General features: G+C 44.4%; 1 pseudogene; it reads left to right on the forward strand.

Moving 5' to 3' along the window:
• The first annotated feature begins 1,101 nt into the window (after positions 1-1,101).
• On the forward strand, positions 1,102-6,264 carry LOC147972752 (uncharacterized; annotated as a pseudogene).
• Positions 6,265-6,567: the final 303 nt, after the last annotated feature.

Here is a 6,567-nt window from a genome sequence, read left to right on the forward strand (position 1 = left end):
AGAAATCTCCCTCCTAGAGGGTTCCAATAACTTGCAAACAATATGATTGAACAATGATACGGTGAGGACCCACTTCATGTGCCAACTCAACTCCTCTCGTAGCGGCCATTGCTCGCGTTGTAGCTGCATCAACTGCATATAATATAGGTTCATTGCAGGCAGCCAGAAATTTTCCTTCATCGTCTTAATCAACTTTCTGAGGCGGAATTCGAGGAAATAGCATAAAACTACTAGTTTAGAGACTAGGGTTTCAAAAAACTACCACTTTTTAATTTTTCTTAGAAAGCTATTAAAGGAGCGGCCGGCTGTTTCAAAAAACCCAAACCCGCGGTGACTAGCGATTTAACCATTTTCCTGATCGCCTGGACCCACCTGTTAGCCCACGTGGCCACGCGCGCTCACGGCGCAGCCATTGACGGTCGTTAGGCAGGCCGGTCCGGTTGGAACAAAAGGAGCCGGTCGGGCCGCATTCTCTCTCAGTCTCCCCCTCCTCTCCCCCGCAGTGACCTAGGTGGGCGATGGCGGCGGCGCAGCCAAATGCCGTCGGCGGCGAGCTATTGAGTCAAGGCGTCACCGGCCAGGAGGGCGGTGGACATCCAGAGGTGGACCCATGGCTAGGCAGCTCGAGCTTCCCGGCGCAGCGGTTGCAGCAGCCATCACCGCTCGCGGCTGAGGTCGATCCGGCGAGCTCAGATCTCGCCGTCCGCGTGGCTAGGGCAGTGGCGAAGTGCATCCACGCGGATCCAGATGGCGGCCACAGTTGGGCGTCGTCCTTTGGTGGAGTGAGGTAAGAAATTTCTGGGGCCTTCATACGTTTAGTTCAAACTACAAATTTCTGGGTCCTTTAGTTCAATTTAGAACTAGGGTTAGTACTTGTTTGTTCTTGACATGGTACTTTATTTTATTGGTTAAGTCACTATAGAAGAAAGTGCATTTGGTCAGTGCATTCACTGTAATTAGAAGAAAGTTCAGTAATGTGCAGTGCATTTGGTCATTGTTTTAAGTTTGAGTGACCTAAAAATTAATTGTTTGTTAATTTAATCCTACAGCTTAGATGATGAAATTTGGGACATGAGGCTACAGTTTCAAGGAACAGATAACATGGAGAGAAAGTATTCGGTTTCTTCAGATATTAGTTATCTGACCATATTAGCATTGGCTGAGTTGGAGGGTTATGGAATGGAGGCTTGTCTGACTTATGTAAAGGAAGAGGGAAAGGGGTTGGAGGGGTGGAGGTCCTGGATAGTGAGGAGGCATTACAGGAAATGCTTGATTTGTTTGTTGATAAGAAGATCCTAAACATCACTGTCAGAAAGCCTACTGATCCAAGCCCAGCAGATGTTAACATGGATCACATCATGCTTGAGGAACAGATCCCCATTGATCATGTTGGTGAACCTGTTGTTTATAGTGTTTCCCAACAAGGTATCCTGTATCCACTCCATGATACAACTTTGGCACCAGCAATCCCTGAGGAGCCCTATCTTAACACACAACATAGTTGTAATTTGAACAAGGGGAAAAATGTTGTGGAAGAAGAAGATGTAGAAGTAGAAGATGAGGAAGATGAAGATGAAGATAAGATGGACAAATCCTCTTTAGATTTTGAGTTTTTTTAGGGGTGATTACAAAGGGCAGAAAATATCATACAAGGCTTGGTGTAGGGGTGAAGATGAGGCTGCCACAGGGACAAGCCATAAGCCTAGGGGAGAGGAAGAACCTGCAGAGCACTATTGTGGATCTAACTCAGAACCATCTGAGTTTTGGGAGGAAGACGAAATCCTTTCTGAACATGAAGAACCCTCAGTTGTACCAGAGAAAGGAGCAAAGAAGCTTAATCCTGTCAGAAAACCAGGCCCAACTAGCAAGTCACACAGTGAGCCTGAACACATCAAGTTTGAAGATTTTGTGCCCGAACCTGATGAATACTGCTTTCCAGGTGATTTTGGCCTTAGTGATGAAGAAGAAGTTCCAAGGTTGCCTTCTGGTAGGAAGAGAAGGTTGAAGAAGAGGAAGGAGAGGAGGTGGTATGATCCATCAATCCCTGATGCACATGAGCAGTTTGCATTGCATTTGTGCTTCCTAAATGTTGTGGAGTTCATAGAAGCTCTAAGAAATTTCCATGTCAGGACACTTAGGAATTTTGAGTATCACAGAAATGAACCAACTAGGGTTATTGCTTGGTGCTCTGATAGAAAGCAAGGTTGTCAGTTTTACATAGTGGCCTCTAGAATAGCTAATGAGTCAACTTTCAGCATCAAGAAGATGAATTTGGATCACACTTGTGGAGCAAGTGGAGAGAGCACCAAGGTTATAGTTAATTGGGTTGCCAAGGTTTGTGAGGATACCATTAGATCAAACCTCGGAGCTGGTGTTGAGACAATTATGTCATACACAAAGAAAACATTTGGTGTTCATGTGCCTAAAAGCTTGGCATATAGAGCAAGGAAGCAAGCACTTGAAGTTGTGTAAGGAGATCACAGACTCCAATATCATAGACTAAGGGACTATCTATAGTGTGTGCTAGATACTAATCCAGGCAGTAGATGCATAGTGACAACCAAAGAGGACCTAGAAAATCCAGCTCCTACGCCCAGGTTCCACTACATGTTCTACTACCTTTTTGCATGCAAAGAGGGCTTTCTAAATGGATGCGGGCCATTTATAGGTACATGATCCTTACACATATATCTAAGATGGTTGCATTCATGTTATTTACAACTAATGTGATTATATTTCCAGGTTTATATGGTTGCTTCATCAAGCTCAGCACTGGACAACAGATATTGGCAGCTACTGGCAGGGATGGGAACAACAACATCTTCCCCATTGCATTTGGTGTTGTTGACAAGGAAGACACAGACAGCTGGACATGGTTTCTCACATAGCTGAGAACTGTTATTGGAAGTGGGAACAAGTTTGGCAAGTACACAATTATGTCTGACAGGCAAAAGGTATGTGCTCCACTACTCCATCATACTTACCATCATACTTATCCATCATTCTAAGCCATCATAAATTCATAATTAACAGGGATTGTTGAATGCAATCAATGATGTATTCCCTGACTCCCCACAGACGTTTTGTCTTAGACATATATATGCCAACTTTCAATCTGCTGGTTTTAGAGGGGAGGAACTCAATAAACACTTAGATCAGGCTGCCTATTCCTTCACTAAGAGTTGTCATGAAAAAGGGATGGAAAACTTGAAGAAAGAAAGTTTTGAAGCTTGGCAGTGGTTGTCACAGATACCAGACCATACATGGGCAAGATATAAAATGGATACTGTTTGCAAAACTGACCTGGTTGTTAACAACCTCAGTGAAGTTTTCAACAGGATGATATTGGATGTTAGGAACAAGCCAATAGGACTATGCTGGAGGGCATAAGAACAAAGTTGATGATCAAGTTTCATAAAACCAGAGAGAAAATAGAGTTATGTAGATGGGAGATCACACCAATCTACTCAGAAATTTTAGAAGAAGGCAAGAAGTGGGCTAAGTATTGTGATGCATACATGGCAGGTCCAGGCATCTGGCAATTGACTAGTAGCTCTGAGAACACATATTGTGTTAACTTGAACAACCATACATGTGACTGTAGGAGGTGGGACATGACTGCTGTGCCTTGCAGTCATTCCATTGCTGCAATGCAGAAAGTGAAGCTACATCCTGAAGACTTTGTCAATGGTTTCTTCAAAAATCCCATGTACCGTGAAACATACAAGCATATAATTTTCCCAGCTCCAGGTCCTGACCACTGGCCTCATACACCTGGACATGACATATCTCTGTTGGGGAACGTAGTAATTTCAAAAAATTTCCTACGCACATGCAAGATCATGGTGATGCATAGCAACGAGAGGGGAGAGTGTTGTCTACGTACCCTCGTAGACCGGAAGCGGAAGCGTTAGCACAACGCGGTTGATGTAGTCGTACGTCTTCATGGCCCGACCGATCAAGCACCGAAACTACGGCACCTCCGAGTTCTAGCACACGTTCAGCTCGATGACGATCCCCGGACTCCGATCTAGCAGAATGTCGGAGAAGAGTTCTGTCAGCACGACGGCGTGGTGACGATCTTGATGTTCTACTGTCGCAGGGCTTCGCCTAAGCACCGCTACAATATTATCAAGGATTATGGTGGAGGAGGGCACCGCACACGGCTAATAGATCTCAAGGATCAATTGTTGTGTCTAAAGGTGCCCCCTGCCCCCGTATATAAAGGAGCAAGGGGGAGGGGCGGCCGGCCAGGAGGAGGCGTGCCAGGGAGGAGTCCTACTCCTACCGGGAGTAGGACTCCCTCCTTTCCTTGTCCAACTAGGAGAGGGGGAAGGAAGGGAGAGAGGAGAGAAAGGAAAGGGGGGCGCCGCCCCTCTCTCCTTGTCCAATTCAGACTAGAGGCGGAGGGGGCGCGCAGCCTGCCCTGGCCGCCCCTCCTCTGCTCCACTATGGGCCCATGAGGCCCATTAACCCCCCGGGGGGGAGGTTCCGGTAACCCCCGGTACTCCATTTTATATCCGATAACTCCCGGAACCATTCCTGTGTCCGAATATAGTCATCCAATATATCAATCTTTATGTCTCGACTATTTCGAGACTCCTCGTTATGTCTGTGATCACATCAGGGACTCCGAACAACCTTCGGTACATCAAAATATATAAACTCATAATGAAACTGTCATCGTAACATTAAGCGTGCGGACCCTACGGGTTCAAGAACAATGTAGACATGACCGAGACACGTCTCCGGTCAATAACCAATAGCGGAACCTGGATGCTCATATTGGCTCCTACATATTCTACGAAGATCTTTTATCGGTCAGACCGCATAACAACATATGTTGTTCCCTTTGTCATCGGTATGTTACTTGCCCGAGATTCGATCGTCGGTATCCAATACCTAGTTCAATCTCGTTACCGGCAAGTCTCTTTACTCGTGCCGTAATACATCATCTCGCAACTAACTCATTAGTTGCAATGCTTGCAAGGCTTTAGGTGATGTGCATTACCGAGAGGGCCCAGAGATACCTCTCCGACAATCGGAGTGACAAATCCTAATCTCGAAATACGCCAACCCAACAAGTACCTTCGGAGACACCTGTAGAGCACCTTTATAATCACCCAGTTACGTTGTGACATTTGGTAGCACACAAAGTGTTCCTCCGGTAAACGGGAGTTGCATAATCTCATAGTCATAGGAACATGTATAAGTCATGAAGAAAGCAATAGCAACAAACTAAACGAGCAAGTGCTAAGCTAACGGAATGGGTCAAGTCAATCACATCATTCTCCTAATGATGTGATCCCGTTAATCAAATGACAACTCATGTCTATGGTTAGGAAACATAACCATCTTTGATCAACAAGCTAGTCAAGTAGAGGCATACTAGTGACACTCTGTTTGTCTATGTATTCACACATGTATTATGTTTCCAGTTAATACAATTCTAGCATGAACAATAAACATTTATCATGATATAAGGAAATAAATAATAACTTTATTATTACCTCTAGGGCATATTTCCTTCAGTCTCCACCAGTGTTCAAAGAAAAGAAGGGTAAAAAGCAAACTGCCAGGAGGAAAGGTGTATTTGAGGTGCCAGCAAAAAAGGACACCTCAAGAATTGGTACTGTCACATGTAGCAATTGCAAGAAGCAAGGCCATTGGTTCAACAATTGTGGTGACCCTTTGAAGCCTAAGTTTTAGATGAGGATGAACAAGCACTAGGTCATTTGAGGCCATGTTTCATTTCATTTCATTGTTTTATTTCATTGTCTCATTTCATTGTTCATTTTCTTACAATGTTTCTTAATTGTGTAGGAAAATAGAGCAAATTACTCTCAAGCTGGTTCTTCTATGGCTACAAATGCTCAAAGGCCTCCAAGAGTACCTGCTGCTACTGCACCTGAACCAAGACCAGCTACAACAAGAGCTACAACTTCTGCACCTTCACCAGCTCAAGTTGCTACTTCTAGGGCAAGAAAAAGGGCTGCTTCAACTATTCCAGCAGCTACAGCACAAGGACGACCAGCTAAGAGGAGCAGGACTAACACTTCTTCTGCTGCTAACACTTCTTCTCCTGCTAACAACACCAGATCATCTACAACTTCTCCAGCAAAGAACACTAGATCTTCAAGTGCCCAGAGAAGAACTTTCATTGCACCAAGGCAATCAACTTCAACTGTTGTCCGGGAGGGGTCAAAGAGGATCAGGAAGCCAAGTGGGAGGCTGAAAGACTACTTTTATGCAAGTGGTAACTAGCATGTCTTGGATTTGGGTAACTTGAGTTCATTTGGCATAGTTCTGTTTGTGTCAGTGAACAAATATGGATGGATTTGGGTCTACTATGGTTTGTAATGACTATGCTTTATGTTGTTTCAGAGATATTCAGTTAGTTGAACTACCATGGTTTGTAATAACTACTATGCAGTCAATTCATTCAGACAGTCATTCCAGTGTTGATGAAGTCACTTAAATCAGTCAGTGTATCTTCTGTCAGTTAATTCAGTCAGTACATTTCAGATCCACGACATACTTTCATTGAGAGCAGCATAAATACATAGA

Source organism: Triticum urartu, chromosome 5A, assembly GCF_056163025.1.
Source record: "Triticum urartu cultivar PI428250 chromosome 5A, HENAU_Tu73, whole genome shotgun sequence".
Classification (NCBI taxonomy): domain Eukaryota; kingdom Viridiplantae; phylum Streptophyta; class Magnoliopsida; order Poales; family Poaceae; genus Triticum; species Triticum urartu.